Below are 17647 nucleotides of genomic sequence, written 5' to 3'. Positions count from 1 at the left end.
GAAATGAAAAAGCAAAAAAGCAGAGTTGATAAGCTTCCCAAATTAAGAGCTTATTTAAAATTGTATTGTAGTAAGAGTTTCCTGAACAAGTACTGGGAAGAAGTACATCCACTGCAAAAAGTAGGGCTTCTCACCCTGCAGTCAGTTTTTCTTCCTGACAAGTACAAGTTCAGCGTGACCAGAGTTTACCTGGACCGAGGTGTCCTTCCTCGCCCCAGGCTTCCCTGCAGGGATACATAAACCTGAGGAGGATTCTGAGCAGTGTTGCAATGAGGAGATAGATGGTTTCGGAAAGGGAAGACCATTCCCTTCTAACCTGAACTCATGGGGTTCTCCAGAGGGGATTGTACAGAACTGACGGGGGGAGTAAATCGCTACTTCTTGCTGTGAAAATGAGCCCTTTAATTAACTTCTAGCTTTTGTGAAGCAATATACAAAACTTCGGCATGCTGTCCCAATGTTTTCCTAATAATATATCTGAAGCATGGTATACTCTGTGAAGCCAGGTGTCTGCAGAAACGAATAGTGAAGTGAGGAGCTTAGATCTTGATTCTTTTATTGTAAAGGATTACTTGTTAAAGGAGGCCAGACTTTCAGTGCTAATTACAGTCATAAGGATAAAAAGGTCTGATTTCCAAACACGAAATACAAGGCATTAACATGTCTAAACATAATTGTGGAAATTCAAACACGGTTTGATATGCTTGTGGACATGTTTTGTTTTAATTGTAACAGATGAACAGTCACATTTGAAAAATAATACATAGGCCCAGATACATTTATTTGGGATCTTTTACTCATTTACAAACATTTCCTTCAAAACCAAAAATGACTAGGACTAATTAAGTACGACAAGGCTTCCTTAATCATTTTGAAGCACCTGCCATCAAGTGAGGCACGAATAATCCACTAAAAGTTATTTGCTGGTATGGCATAAAACTGACTTTCAAACAATTATGAAATTGTGAAAAGTGTCACCCTCTCTCAAAATATTGGCCCTGCTTTTTAACTTTTGGATGACTCAAAAGTTCTTACAAGTCATTTTAATTACATAAGTAATCATTTTACACCATTAAGATCAATCTCTGTTCTTACTCACAGCCTTAATCAGAGTTAAGTAAAGACTTTAACAAAGTCTAGGGATACCTGTAATCGCTCCAGAAACAAAACCTATTCTGCATACCATTACCTGAGTTAACCCTTTGAAAATGCTTCTGTAAATTTACACATTATTGCACGCTTTACATTTATAAAGAATGCATTTCCAGAAAGTTTATCTTCAGAAAAGTGATTTTCACAGGGTACGTTGATGTTGCCTTTATAGAAATACAATAAAATGCAATAAAACAAACCTGTGCATGGTTGCTCCTGGTGTGTGTCTCGCCTCCCAATGGGGGTGAGGATCTGAGCCGCTAATGTCCCCATCGTCTCGCTTAATCATCTTTGCTTCATGTTGTAGATGGATGTCCCCGAAAGGAAGAATTGAAGGGTTCACTGTTAAGTTCACCACTTGGGATGGGGAAGGGAGTCACTACGTGTTGTCACAATGCTTGGAGATTAGAGTGGATGAGGAGTGGGGGTAGGCGAGGTTCCTAGGCAGTGTTTCCTTAGAAAACCTCCTCATGATGTGGCAGGGTCGGCAAATCCTACCTCTGTGTTTTCTTGTGAGTCTGAGCACGTTACTTTCCTCTCTTGGTCTCAGTTTCCTCTCATCTGTAAAGCAGAATATAGTTCAGAGTGATTGAAAAAAAGAAGTGGTTACTGAAAGCATCTATGTTCCTTGGTCATAGATAAAGTGTGGTTTTGAACTTCCCAGCCAGTGGCTGCCTCCCCTTTCCTGAGGGAGCTTGTAAATTTCATTCATTTAATCACAAGGAGACAGACATTTAAGGACACTGAGGGACTTCCCTGGTGGGCCAGTGGCTAAGACTCCACGCTTCCACTGCAGGGGCGCGGGTTCGATCCCTGGTCAGGGAAGTAAGATCCCACATGCCACACGGTGCAGCCAAAAAACCCCAACAAACAAACAAAAAACCAGTAAGGACATCGAAAGACAAAGACTGGCCAAAGGGGTTTTCCTGTCCCTTCATTGTCCATCGCATATAATGCTAAGCAAGGCTGTGGTGTAGGCACACAGCTCCCACGCTTCCACCTGACAGTGGGGTCACTTATAACCTCCAATCACTCATAACCTCCAGTTACTCAAGGCCCCCCTTGGTCCAAAGTTGGGGGCTGTCCCCTCAGGATGGGAATTTAAAACCTCTAGTGAGAAACCCTCAGAATGGGAAAAAATAGTTGCCAACGAAACAACGGACAAAGGATTAACCTCAAAAATATACAAGCAGCTCATGCAACTTAATACCAAAAAAGCAAATAACCCAATCCACAAATGGGCGGAAGACCTAAATAGACATTTCTCCAAAGAAGACATACAGATGTCCAACATACACATGAAAAGATGTTCAACATCACTCATCATCAGAGAAATGCAAGTCAAACCACAATGAGGTATCACCTCACACCAATCAGAATGGCCATCATCACAAAATCTGGAAACAACAAATGTTGGAGAGGGTGTGGAGAAAAGGGAACTCTCCTGCACTGTTGGTGGGACTGTAAGTTGGTACAGCCACTATGGAAAACAATTTAGAGGTTCCTTAAAAACTAAAAATAGAACTACCATATGATCCAGTAATCCCACTCCTGGGCATATACCCAGAGAAAACCATAATCCAAAAAGAAACATACCATAATGTTTATTGCAGCACTATTTACAATAGCCAGGACATGGAAGCAACCTAAATGCCCATCAACAAATGAATGGATACAGAAGATGTGGCATATATATAACAATGGAATATTACTCAGCTATAAAAAGGAATGAGATGGAGCTATATGTCATGAGGTGGATAGACCTAGAGTCTGTCATACAGAGTGAAGTAAGTCAGAAAGAGAAAGACAAATATTGTATGCTAACTCATATATAAGGAATCTAAAAATGGTACTGATGAACTCAGTGACAAGACAAGAACAAGGACGCAGATGCAGAGAACGGACTGGAGAACTCGAGGTTTGGGGGGGCGGGGAGTGAAGAAGGGGAAGCTGAGACGATGTGAGAGAGTAGCATAGACATATATATACTACCAACTGTAACATAGATAGCCAGTGGGAAGTTGCTGTATAACAAAGGGAGTTCAGCTCGATGATGGATGATGCCTTAGAGGACTGGGACGGGGAGGGTGGGGGGGAGTTGAGGGAGGGAGGGGATATGGGGATATGTGTATAAATACAGATGATTGAACTTGGTGTACCTCAAAAACTGGTACAAGAGTGTAATGCAATTATATTCCAATTAAAAATAAAAAATAAAAAAATAAAACCTCTAGTGATACCCAAACATAACCTTCTCAGGACACTGAAAACAAACTTCCTTCCCCTTCGGTAACAGAAACACAGAAAGCAAGCCAGTTTAATTTCTACACAAAGGTGTTTTTTTGTTTTGTTTTGTTTTGTTGTTTTGTTTTGTTTTGTTTTTTTTTTGGCACACGGGCTCAGTTGCTCCGTGGCATGTGGGATCTTCCTGGAGCTGGGATCGAACCCGTGACCTCTGCATTGGCAGGCAGATTCTTAACCATTGCGCCACCTAGGAAGCCCTGTTTTGTTTTTGTTTAAGGGCACCAGGACCAACGATCACCAGCTACCGAAGTACCAAAAAATTACGCTTCCGAAATCTCTTGATGTCGATTCCACACAAAGAACAAGCGAGCTGCCTGCCCTACATGTGCCACTCACAACAGAAGCCCGTTTTAAGGTGGGTTTAACTATAAGTTTTCAGACATGAAACCCATCCTTTTCTTGTAACATGCCAAGCTTCTGGGTAACACAGACTAGGTGTAATTTCTTTTCTTTCCTTTTTTTTTTTTGGCTGCATTGGGTGTTCATTACTGCTCTGGCTTTCCCTAGTTGCCGAGAGCAGGGGCTACTCTTTGCAGCGGTGCACCGGCTCCTCATTGCGGTAACTTCTCTTGTTGCGGAGTACGAGCTCTAGGTGTGTGGGCTTCTGTAATTGTGGCACATAGGCTCAGTAGTTGTGGCGCACGGGCTTCGTTGCTCCTCAGCATGTGGGATCTTCCTGGACAAGGACTCGAATCTGTGTTCCCTGCATTGGCAGGTGGATTCTGACCCACTGCGTCACCAGGGAAGTCCTTGGGTGTAATTTCTTTAAGAACAAAAGAAACAGGTTTGCTTGGAGGTGATGGAAATGTTTTGGAACTAGACAGAGGTGATGGCTATCCAGCATTGTGCGTGTGTTAAATGCCACTGAGTTGTACATTTGTAAATGATTCGTTTTAAGTAGGTGAATTTTACCTAAACAACAACAACAACAACAAAAAGAATAATAAGAAGTAGCCCTGTCAGTATCTGTCCCGAAGTAGGCACTCAAATTCCATTGGATAGGAAAGTGTCACCTGCTTCCCAAGAGAAGGAAGAACACAAGGTGATGGCAAAAGGTCTTCAGATCTTTAGGGAGATTTTTCCTAAGAAACTCTAGTAACACTTTGGGACATTTGATGCAATTAATTTCTATTTGTTGAGCGTCTGTTTTGTGCCAAACAAGATGCTAGGTATGGAGAGAACATAGGATAAAGGAATGAGCTCTGCATGCACGGAATGTATCATCTGAGAAGGGAAGACACAAGCACAAGATCAGCCATAGTGCAAGCAGGACAGATAGGATAACAGAGTCACAAACAACATGCTTCAGGACCCCAGACAAAGGAGAACGCGATCCAATGTCACATTTCACAATACAATTAGCTTTTGAAGTTGGTCTTATAAGAAGAGTGTGATTTTGATGGATGGAAGCGAGGAAAGACAATCTAGGCTGATGAACGCGCACACGAAAAGGCAGGTGTGGTGTCAAGAGCACCCTGTGTGGTCAGGGAGGGGTGGGTAGGTTTTTGTAGTTCAAGTGAACGTGGTGGGTGGGGGAGAGGAGCCAAGGAGGAAAAGATGAGACAGAAGAAAAGTTATAGACCTAAGAGGCAGCAGCTCTGAGCTCCTGAGCCCGTGGCCATCCTGCCCTGGGCTGGAGGAGACGGTCAGCGGGTGCTGAGGGGTGCTGCCCACACACCCCACGCAGCACGGGGGCCCCTCACTCCACCAGCTACCAGGAGCCCTGACGCCTGGGGCTCTCAGCTGGTGTCCTTTCCAGACTGTCCTCCCCGGACTGTCCTCCCTGGGGCAGCTCACAACCAGCACCTGGATACGGAGGGGAAAGAAACTCTTGTCCCCGTGCTTTAACTTGGGACAACGATGACAGGCCATTCCGAACGCAGAGCTCCCCAGAAGATCAGCTGGTGCCCCTGCTGCAGCTACACTGTGGCCCAACCTTTCCTACTGCCCGGTCCTGCTTCCTTCATGCCCTGACAGCTGTTGATCCCAAGAGGACTCCCCATTAAATCTCCTGTATGCTCATCTCCGCGTTTCAGAGTCTGTTTCCAGGAACTCAGGTCTAACATGGGGACTTCTGGATCAGCACCTAATATAAATGGAAAATGACCCCAGGTGTGGGAAAAATGAGGACGCATAGAGTCTGCATCATCGCCTTCTGGCCACAAACCCCACTTGACTCTCGGTTCATGTACCTCCCTTCCATTCGTCAACCTCACTGTTGCTGCCATAATTTGCCTGCCTCAAGCCCTGAGGCATCCTCCCTACACCAGTGTTTCTGTTATGGTCATAGCCCAACTCTACCCTTGGCTGTGCTGCAGCCACTTGACATGCTGTATCCTGTACCGGTCAGTGGCTTCTTGGGCTCAAATGTACCAGACACATGCTCCAACCATCTCTGTGGTCACAATACTTTACTCCTGAATGGTCGTCATCGAAAAGTCTACAAATAGGGACTTCCCTGGTGGTGCAGTGGTTAAGAATCCGCTTGCCAATGCAGGGGACACAGGTTCGAGGCCCTGGTCTGGGAAGAGCCCATATGCTGTGGAGCAAGTAAGCCCGTGTGCCACAACTATTGAACCTGCTCTCTAGAGCCCACGTGCTGCAAGTACTGAGCCCACGTGCCCACACAGCGCAAGGAAGAGTAGCCCCTGCTCACCACTAGAGAAAGCTCACGCGAAGACACAACACAGCCAAAAAAGGAAAAGGTCTACAAATAATAAACGCTAGAGGGAATTCCCTGGTGGTCCAGTGGTTAGGACTCTATGCTTTCTCTGCCGAGGGCCTGGGTTCAATCCCTGGTTAAGGAACTGAGATCCCACAAGCCACGTGGAGTGGCCAACAACAACAACGAATCGGAAAAAAAAGGCTAGAGGTCATGGAGAAAAGGGAACCCTCCTGCGCTGTTGGTGGAAATGTATATTGGTGCAGCCACCATGGAAAATAGTATGGAGGTTCCTTAAAAAACTAAAAATATAGTTACCATATGACCCAGCAATCCCACTCCTGAGCATATATCTGGAGAAAATTCTAACTTGAAAAGACACATGCAGGGCTCCCCTGGTGGTGCAGTCGTTAAGAATCTGCCTGCCAATGCAGGGGACGCAGGTTCGATCTCTGGTCCAGGAAGATCCCACATGCTGTGGAGCAACTAAATCCGTGCGCCACAACTACTGAGCCTGCGCTCCAGAGCCCATGAGCCACAGCTACTGAGCCCACGTGCCACAACTACTGAAGCCCGCACACCTAGAGCCCGTGCTCCGCAACAAGAGAAGACATCACAATGAGAAGCCCGCACGCCGCAACTAGCGAAAGCCCGCACACAGCTATGAAAACCTAACGCAGCCAATAAATAAATAAACACATAAATAAATTAAAGACAAAAAAAAGCTTATGATAGCTCCAAATTCCCCTTTCAGAATATCAGAACTCCACCAACTGATTTCATATGTTAAAACTCATTTCAGCCTCTTCTTAAAGTAGATAAGGTTGGTTTTTATCCCCAAGCAACTGAGTTCAGGGGAAACAGTATTCTAATAATGAATTAGACTAACTCTACCAACAATAACCATCACCTCACTGCTTAGTAAAGTGCCGAGCACACAGCATTGTTCAATTATTTTTTAGTGAGTGAGTGAATTTCCTTATCTCTTAATTAAGTATTCTATGCTGGCAATTGAAGTTTCTATTTCACTACACAAGGTCCGCCAGTCCTCTCTCCAAAATCCCCATTATGTTTCTAATAAAACTTTGTGTGACAGAGTTCAAAGATTGATTGAATTGCCTCCTAGTTCCAGAAATTAGTGGGTGGTCTTTGGGTTAAAAACGACTTTGTTAAGACTTTTGGTATGAACAGAGCTGCAGAAGTCTGCATTTTCATCTTCTCTGGGAAACTGTAAAATAACAGCAAGAAGACAGAATGAAAAAAACCCACAAACTCCATTTTCAATCAAACTTGGAGACATACTTTTCAGACTCCAAAATATGTGAAAGGTCTACTAAAAGCAGCTGATGTCAGGCACAAATTATGGGAAAAGGTGAAGAGAAGGGTGGGGAGAGGGTGCAGCAGGGACAGACCTCACAGAGCACTGCAAGAATCCCCGTCCCAAAGGGAGGGGCACACCGCCAGGAGCAGGGCTTCAGTCAGAAGCTCTCCGAGTCCCAGTTTGGTGCAGAAGAACAGAGGAGGCAGATTTGTTAAATTTCAGATTTTTATGGGAGGCAATCTGTCTCTGTGGCTGCAGAAGAGTCATTGGGGTTGTGAAAACAGCTTGCCTCCTGGAAAACCACTGACACCCTGTCCCAAACACACACATAGACACACACACACACGTACACACACACACAAATACAAAACCTAATCATACTTAAAAATTCAAAGATAGACACAAAGAAAAATAATATTGACTCTAACCAGGAAAGGAATACTACAGAAGTACAGAAATATAGTATTTTATTACCATGATCAAATATATTTATTTCAGCTCAAAATGCTTAACAGCGCACTCCTGAGGTATTTTAGTTAGAAACAAAAGAAGGCAAGAGAGCCTGCTATCACCGCTGCTACATGACATCATGCTGGAGATACTAATTCTTTGCTGTAAGAGGAATAAATTAGAGGTATAAAAACTGGAAAAGAGGGACATTCTACAAAATATCTGACCAGTACCCCTCAAAACTGAACATCAGCAAAAACAAGGAAAGTCTGAGAACTTGTCCCAGCCAAGAGGAGCCTGAGGAGACAAGACAATTAAATGTAGTTAGTTGGGGAACAGAAAAGGACATTAGCTAAAAGCTAAGGTCATCTGAATAAAGTACGGACATTAGTTGATAATGCATCGATACTGGTTCATTAAGTATAACAAACGCATCACGCTAAGGTAAGATATTAGTAACAGGGGAAATGGGATGTGGAGTATATAGGAACTCTCTGTACTTCCTTCATAATTTTATTTTTTCTCCTTCCAGTTTTATTGAGATACAATTGGCACACAGCACTGTATAAGTTTAAGGGGTGCAGCATAATGATTTGACTTACATACACCACGAAATGATCATCACATAAGTTTAGGGAACATCCAACTCATACAGATACGAAATAAAAGAAAAAAAAAGGTCACCAAAGGTAAAACATAATTATTGGGTATATTCCCCACACTGTACGTTTCATACCTGTTACTCATTTATTTTGTAACTGGAAATATGTACTGCTTAAACTTCCTCACCTATTTTACTCATTTCCCCACGCCTTCCCTTCTGGCACCAACCTAGTTGTTCTTTGTATCTATGACTGTTTTGGGGTTTTTTTGTTTTTGTTTTTTTTATGTTTGTTCATTTGTTTTGTTTTTGTTCATTTATTTTGTTTTTTAGATTCCACATGTAAATGATAATATACAGTATTTGTCCTTCTCTGTCTGACTTATTTCACTTAGCATAATGTCTTCTAGGTCCATCCATGTGGTCACAAATGGCAAGATTTCATTCTTTTTTGTGGCTGAGTAATATCACATTATATATATATATATAAAACATCTTCTAAAAAAGAATATTTATATATATATAAGTGAATCACTTTGCTGTACACCTGAAACTAACAATATTGTAACTCAACTATACTTCAATAAAAAAAATAAAGATGGCATCTTAAATCAAAGGAGGGACACAACAAATTGCTTATTTAAGGAGTAGACCAAATGGACCATTATCTGGGGAAAAAAATTAAGCTTCATTCAATATCTCACACCATACGTGGTTAAATTGCAAATAGATAAAATATTTAAATGTTAAAAATTGGACAATAAAAGTTCTAAATGGAAACATGGGAGAATTTCTTCAGAAATTTGGCACAGGCAAGAACATTCTCAAAATTCAGAAGCCATAAAAGAAATGAGTAATAAATTCAACTATGTGAATACAAAAATATGCAATACAAAACATCACCAAAAGAAAAATCAGAAGACAAATGACTAATTGGAGAAAATATGTGTACACAATTGAACTTTTTTTCTGATAACTTAAGGGCACATGGGTGTTTATTACATTATTCTTTTTTTTTTATTACATTATTCTTAGTACTTTTCTATATGGTTAAAACATTTAATAATAAAAATTAATTAATTAATGTATATCCATATGATGGAATATGCCATTAAAAAGAATGACTTCCAGCTATAAACTTACTACCGTGCGGAAATCTTCATGATGTATATTAAGTGCTGCATCTTTTTTTCCTGCTGTGCGCCTTGCAGGATCGAATCCAGGCCCCGGCAGTGAAAGTTTTGAGTCCTAACCACTTGGACCAGCAGGGAATTCCCTTCGGTGCAATTTTTTTTTAAATACAATAAACTGCATATATTTGAAGTCTACAAGTTGGTATTTTTTTCTTATTAGTAACGTATATATGGCAATCCCAATCTCCCAATTCATCCCACTTGAGCGCATTTTAAAAACCTGGAAGGTTAAACCTCAAACTTAACCCCAATTAGTCGTTTAAAGTTTTTCCAGATCTATTGAGATATTATCGATATTAGCCATTTTTTTAGAGGGAAGAATTACGCTTTATAATTTCAGGGCTTCTTTATTTCTTTAAAGAAACATGCATTATTTTCTGCCAAAAATCCAGAGCCTCCATTTTAGAAAAATGAAAAGAGGCGAGCTCGTGCTTAAGGAAAGCTGACTAATGAATCGCAGAGAGCAGGGCTCACAGGTGAGGCGAGCGGGCGGTTGCTCATCCTGATGTGATACCTGCCTACAGAGATGTGCGGTGCTTTGAAGAAGATGCTGATGTCAGTCCTGCGCTGGGAAGCAGAGTTTGCGGTATGAGATGGTTACAACATAGCATGTGGGAGCCTGCAGAATGTTTGCATTCTTTTGATCACACAGGAGATAAGCCAAGACTGTAATTGGAGCCCCGCCAGGCAGGAAAAAGATCTGCACCAAGGCTGGACCACCTCTCCATGGTTGCCTTGGTTAGAAGGATTCCTCCTAATTGTAATGACATCGCCACAAAAACATCACATGCAAATAAAGTGAATGGTGGTTCAAGCAGCAGATTTTGTGGTCTAGCTGGGCTTCTCTTGGGGGAATGACTGAGGAGGAGTTTGACAAGGTTTGCACAGTTGACAAAGAGTGAGCTTATGAGGAAATGGATTTAAGTTGACAGTAAAAGAACTGTCCCTTAGAAACCTCTTGAGGGTTACAGATGTGTTGAGTCTGAGAAGACTTCCAATTAAGGTGCAACAGGAAGTCCACAGTTTGGGGGCCTTCCTGTTTTCCAAAACTCACTGAGATGATACATAAGACATAACAAGAGAAACTGAAAGCCACTTTGGAAAATAGCTTGACAATTCTTTGTAAAGTTGAACACATATGTACCCTGTGACCCAGGAATTCTACACTCAATAGAAATGAAGGCTCAGTCCTTAAAAAGACTTGTTCAAGAATGTTCACCACATCATACTTGATGGTGAAAGACTAAACGCTTTCCCCTTAAGATCAGGAACAAGACAAGGATGTCTGCTCTCACCACTTCTATCATAGTGGAGGTTCTGGTCTATCCTCTATCATGGAGGTTCTGGTCAGGAAAAAAAAAAGTCAAGGAAAAGAAATAAAATGCATCCAGATTGGAAAGGAAGAAGTAAAACTACATCTCTCTACAGACAACATGATCTTTTTTTTTTTTTTTTTTTTTAATTTTTGGCTGTGTTGGGTCTTCGTTGCTGCACGCAGGCTTTCTCTAGCTGTGGTGAGTGGGGGCTACTCTTCATTGTGGTGCTCGGGCTTCTCACTGCAGTGGCTTCTCTTGTTGTGGATCATGGGCTCTAGGCACACGGGCTTCAGTAGTTGTGGCTCACAGGCTGTAGAGCGCAGGTTCAGTAGCTGTGGTGCATGGGCTTAGTTTCTCCTCAGCACGTGGGATCTTCCTGGACCAGGGCTCGAACCCGTGTCCCCTTCATTGGCAGGCGGATTCTTAACCACTGCACCACCAGGGAAGTTCCAACATGATCTTTCATGTAGAAAATTCTAAGGAATCTATTAAAAAAAACTCTTAGAGCTAATACATGAATTCAGCAGATTACAGGATACAAGCTCAATATAAAGAAATCAGTTATACGTCTATTCAAATGTTAACCTCATCCAGAAACCCTCACGGAAACACACCCAGAATAATGTTTAACCAAATGTCTGTGGCTCAGCCAAGTTGACACATAAAATTAACCATTGCCTGGGTTGGCTTGATTTCACAGGGGCTCTGGAGTGTGACTTGTTCAACAGAATTAAGCCCATTTTGAGGCAAGGGGTCTAGCCTTTTGCATTCTCATGTCAGTGAGGCATCTTCCTAAGAGTAGTTCTCTGGGGAAATGAGCAACCAACGCTCACAGCAGCTAAAGGAGGGGTGCAGCAGTAGGCAAAAGCTTCTGGGTAGGGTACCCACAGCATCCAATACAGAGGCAACCTCAAAATTCCCATATAAGGATGGAGGAGCAGAGAGAGAGAGAAACACATCTTCATAAATAAACTAACAGGAAATCTCCCATTCAAAATGAGCCTGCACTCCAACAGTCCTTAGGAAGAAATGTAATTCTACAACCATGAACAAGATCGACAATACAATACAATAATATAGCAGAGAAAATACTTCTACGTAAAAATGCTGGTTCATTCTGAGGAAGTAATAATAACACCCACTACCAAAGCACAAATGATTCTAGAACATTTACCGACACCAGACAGGCCCGATCCTACCCAAAGGTGTTAGGAGAGATGCATGTGGGTGTCAACAGTAAACTTCCTTCTACAACGGAACTGAACTTCTATTCTGAGACCCCAGTGTGCCCAGGAGGCAGAGACTTAATCTCGGTCAGTTCGGCACATAACCCACTTCCCTTTCCTTCAGCGACACTTGGCGTCACAGTTTTGGGAAAGGGACTCTGGTCTGTCCCTGTCAGCACCTGCTGAGATGCACCTCCTCCTGTCGGGGCCTCAACCATCGAGCCATGGACTCGCCTGCTGAGTTGATCCACGGATCCTTTGGCCTCCTCTTGCAACACTGGAAATCCTCCATTTTTTTCCCGTGGTCCTCTGTGGCCTCGGAAGACCTAGCAGGGCTTTCTGGAGCCTTTGCTCTTTCATGCTGCTCTGGCTGGCACGAGAGACCATCCTTCTGCCCTCCACTCCACGTCTGGCTCGTAGGAACCCTTGAAGGGCCCTTGGTTCCCGTGCAGACACCCATGCTATGCGGCCTCCACACCTGAGCCATGACGGGGAACTCAGGGATCTTGCTTCCTCCCCACAAAGCTCCATTTGCTCTGATCTCAAAACTTTGGTGGGGAATCTGTTGTGTTTTCCAACTCCAAGGGCGTGGCCATGGGAGGCGGGCCGTGCCAGGACCCTTCCCAGCAATGCTCCCTGGCATCGGACTGTTGCGTTCCTCTCGACCCCTCTCTCTTAGCCCATGGACGCCTCTTCCTTCTCAGGGCCCCTTCCTAAGAAATTGGACCTAAAGGAGAAAGGTGAGCATGTGTCATTTCAGAAATACAGATGGGACATGTTTAATTTTTAAATGATTAGAAACTCAGAGGTAGGAGTGGACAAAGAAGAGGAAAGAAGTGAAGATAAAAAAGGATGGCCAAGCAATATGGATCATGGTAGAAGGTCTTGTAAAAACCGGAGTGTCTGACGTTCAGTACTATCAAGCTCATGCTGCAGCTTTGCAGACCGCCCCTCACCCCCGTCTCTTTAAGGCTTCTGTAAAGTTCTCAAGATGAAAGGCCCAATGTGGGTGAGGTTTTTGTGAAACTCAAGGGACTCAGTTCCACATTTGAGTCAAGATACTGCAAAAGAATGTGTGGGATGGTGAGCGCGTTCATGAATTGAACTAATTCAGTGGAAGTGCCGTGTCTAGCCAGAGGAAACCATGAGAAAGGAAGCCCTCCAGGGGTTCACAGAAATCTTGGGAAGGTTTTAAAGACAAATCTTACCTAAATTTTTTAAAGGGAAGGACGTCTCAGCTGGCATCTGTGTTAGACACGGCTAAAGGAATGCTGAAAACACACGGGCCCCCTCCCAATCTGTGAATGTACACACAGAAGTATTTTTTCATCCAGGAAACTCTGACTGAGGACTTACCATGGGCTAGATGTGCTGCACTGGGTACCAAGGGGACGAGAATGAAAATCACACATGGTACTTTCATGAAGGCTCTCTGGTCAGTGGTCAACAAATACCTACAATGTTACGAGCTACGAGCCATGGAGGGGGATGTAACCTGAGCAAAGATTAACAGTTCCTCCACTAATAATTATCAGGAGGACCAAGCTCTTCCATTTTCTCATCTGCCCCCAAGGCTCACAGAAGGTTCTGCCAACCTGGTCCTAATCCACAAGTCTGAATTTCTGACACAGTGCCCTGGATATTTACTTGTGTGTCCTCTGCCTAATTAAACACTGGAAGTTTCTCTTCTTTTTTGATTGCTATTATCACCGACCATTGCTTCATGAAGTAGCAATACCCCGCAGAAGCTCCATGAAGACCACATGTCGCAGTTAAGCTGATGGGAGAACAAAGTATTAAGAACAAGTGTCACCAAAACAGGAAATCGCCCATTAACTCAAAAACATTTGGGTGAGATGGTTGCCTTAATGTCCATAGCATGAAAAACAAAAGGCTCTTTCTGGAGGGGGGGCATCTGTCCCAAAGAGGCCGATGAGATTCTTAGCACATTTAGTGTGAAGATGGAGAGATTTTATGAGACACGATGGAGATGGAGGGATTGTGTGGGACATGTTTTCTTCAAGTGTGAGTCGAAAAGAAGAATTCTCCCCTCGCATTTTCCATAATAACAGCAATCAAGAAAAGAAAGAATAAAGAAAGAAAACAAATTATCTAAGTTTCAAGAGTTGAGGAGGAAAACAAAGTCTTGTATTGCCGACTCCGGCGACAGAGGAATTCAGGGGACTCTGACACAAGAGTGCTAACCAAAATTTTAGAAACCGAGACCTGACTGAAATACAAAGGTGTTTATTTGGGGTTTGTTAGGACTGTAGCCTGGGAGACACAGACTCAAGAAGCATCTGAATTTGTTCGGCTGGACCACAAAATGGTAAAAGCTGATAAAGGCAAAACCCATAAGGTTACAGTCAGTTACATGAGTTGTTCATCAAGAATCAGACTTGGAGCTGGTAAGTAAGGCTGCTTGTTAAGTAAGACTGGTTGGGGTCTGAATATTTCTGGAATTCTCTACTGTCTGTCTAGATGCTGGATCTTGCAGTTGCTGCTTTCTCCCTGAAGTACCTTTCGTTTTCTTCTTTTATTCCTTTCTCCTTCTCTTATTCTCCATGTGGCTCCACTCCAGGAGGCTTACCGTGACCAACCCCCACTCTGCGTCAGGTCCAGGACTAGATCCAGCATGTTCACAGCATGCTGGTCTTGTCCTCGGAATTGTTTTCCCCACAAATACTGCATCGTCCACTCACACATCTGTGTGCTCCTTAAGGGGCAGGAAATATGTCCTACTCAGTAGCGTGGGGTTCACAGTAAGTACTGAGTGAATATTTATTGTGTAAATGAAAACACTCTACTCACAGTTAAAGGTGAGGCGCACACCCACCCTAAAAGGGACAGGACCTGAACCCCTGGGAGTCCTCCCTGGCACTTCTTGGGCCACTTTATGACTTCAAAGGCCATGGAAAAGAGGACATGTAATTGGGCTGTTACCTGGGTAAAGATTACCATTTACCTGGATAAAGATCCCATTGCTTCGTCTCAGTTAAAGCCAAGGTGAAGTAAATTGGACAGAATACATGTCTTGCTCATAAATCGAAATCTAAAGGTTTCACCAAAGATAATAAAGAAGGAAACCAGACTTTAAGTGCGGCATCGTCTCACATCATCTCACCAGGCCACATGCTCTTGTTGGGGTTGGGATGGGGGTGGGGGGGGGGTCACACAGTGGATTTCTAGTCTGTGTTCAGAGTCACAATTCCCCTTTAGTTACTACCTGGTGAGACCACCAAAGGCCAGTAATCTGCAAAAAAGAAAGAAGAATCCAACTCACTCGCACAGGTTGAACATACCCACCATGGAGCAAGCACTGCGCTCTGACAACGGGAGCTGGGACCAAGGGTGAAGGACTCAATTCAGGCTCACCAGGTTCTCAGACTTTAGTGGGATGGACGGAAATACACAAAACAGACACTGCAGAATTCCCGCCTGCAACCTGCCCCCTCAGAACCTGGCTACTGAAGTCACAGAGAAGGCCACGTGTGGAAGCTTCGACAACCCCAGCTGAACTCAGCCTTCAGACATCCCAAGCCCAAATGCCGTCTGGCATGAAGGAACCTCCAGATGGTTCCAGGACACAGCAGAGGCCGCAGATGTCATGGAACAGAGACGCCACCCTGCTGTGCCTGTCCAAATTCCTGGTCCGTGGAATCACTTGCAACACAAAATAGCTTCTTATGCCACTTAGGCAAACGTACTGAAGCAGTTTGATTGCAGCAACAGACTATGACCTGCGCCGCACGCAGTGATGGGAAATGTCCTCCAGATTAGGAATTCAAGGTGTTGGCACCAGAAAGTTGCTTACGTTTTGAGAAGAGGTGAACAGAGGCTTTAAGGAAGTAGAGGACTCTGAGGTCTCCACTGAGGCTTCTGAAGTCCACGCTGGATTTCAGGTGTTTTCTGCAGGCACCGTCTGCCCCCAGCAAGGTCAGGTTCCTGCTGGACGGTCCTGATGGATGAAGCACCTTCACCCTTTCTGTGGCACCTCCCCCCTCTTTTCTGGTCCGGGTCCATGCTTGATACTAGACTGTCTCTTTGGCTTTGCGTCCTTCAGCCAAGCCCAGAGCCTGGTCAGAAGAGCCAAGCTGTTGAACTGAACGCAAGGGGCTCCAGGGAAAGGATGGTGTCTCCTGGTGGCTTTTCTTCTCTGCCTGTCCCTCAGGTTTCCCGATGATTGTTTACCTGCTTCCGTGGAGGCATGTGATGGGAAAGACGCCAAGGAGCCTTCAGGAAGCCCCTACTCCATGCCAAGTGCCCTGTGAGTGTGTTTATGATAACTGCCTTTGATGTAAAAACTCCACAAGTGGGGACCCCATTTAGGAGGCGAGGGAACGGGGGGGCTTAAGAAGCGAGTCACTTGCTTGCGATCACGGCGATGGTGAGTGTGGGAGCCGGAGCACACAGCTGCGTTCCTGCCCCTGCCTGTCCTGTCCCCTCTGTGGGGGACAGTGCTGCTGGCCTGAGGGCTCAGAGGCCTGGGTTCCTGGGGGGATTCCTCACACGTGGAAAGCCCCTGGGTACAAACGGAGCAGCTGTCTGCTGGGGAATCCGTTGAGAATCTTCCCTGGGCTTTTATAGACAACAGACGGCTGCTGGGTGTCTAGTTAGCAAACCTCAGGACCCGAAGGCTGGGGGGAAAGGGACAACCCCAGGGACACGCTCAGTCAGACCAAGAGCAGAGGCTGGACTTAAACCCAGAACCACCTCACCCCGAGCATCTGGACACAGACCGGACTTTCCTCACACCCACGGACTACTGGGCCACAGACCAGACAGAATCCCTCAGAGCACTGACAGAAAAAGAGATTTCAGGAAATGACTTTTTTTTTTTAATGATCAAAGGGCAAGACACACAGACCACACAAGGTCATTTCCTCGCTTGTTGGGGAAACAATGAAAAAAAACCCAAACTCGGATGAACACGAAACAATTTCATTCTGAATACACTGGATTTGCTGAGAAATAACAGTGGATTGACAGACAGACAAAAAGAGAGAGACACTGACCAGTGTGACACTGAGCAGGGCAAAGAGACAGAGGAAGCAGGACGGGGCACAGACTCCAGGACCACGGGCAGAGTGCAGCCGAGGGCGGCTCTGTCTCTTCTTCATCCCTTCCTTGCCTCAAACAAGACCTTCTGAAGTTGTCTGGCATTTTCTTAAAAAGCTGAATATACCCCCATCATGCAACTAAACAATTCCACTCCTAGGTGCCTACCCAAGGGAAAGGAAAACAATTGACCGACCACAGGAAGAATTGTGCACGGATGTTCAGATTAGCATTATTCATAAGAGCCCAGAAATGGAAACAGTCCAAACGCCCGTAACTGACAAATGGACGTCCACACACGGACTGCTTCTCATCAGGAAAAAGGAAAAAATTCCTGATCACGATCTAACACGGACAGACCTCA

The 17647-nt window shown here is 44.3% G+C and overlaps 1 non-coding gene across 1 annotated transcript; it reads right to left on the bottom strand.

Moving 5' to 3' along the window:
• Positions 1 to 3670: 3670 nt before the first annotated feature.
• On the bottom strand, positions 3671 to 3808 carry LOC130835400 (U11 spliceosomal RNA). The gene has a single exon (XR_009048889.1). It is a non-coding gene; the product is annotated as a U11 spliceosomal RNA (small nuclear RNA).
• Between the last annotated feature and the right edge of the window lie 13839 nt (positions 3809 to 17647).

The sequence above is a fragment of the Hippopotamus amphibius genome, chromosome 13 (assembly GCF_030028045.1).
Source record: "Hippopotamus amphibius kiboko isolate mHipAmp2 chromosome 13, mHipAmp2.hap2, whole genome shotgun sequence".
In the NCBI taxonomy this organism is placed as follows: Eukaryota; Metazoa; Chordata; class Mammalia; order Artiodactyla; family Hippopotamidae; genus Hippopotamus; species Hippopotamus amphibius.
Note: the sequence above shows the minus strand (reverse complement) of the source record. Positions and strands in the feature narration are given on the sequence as shown.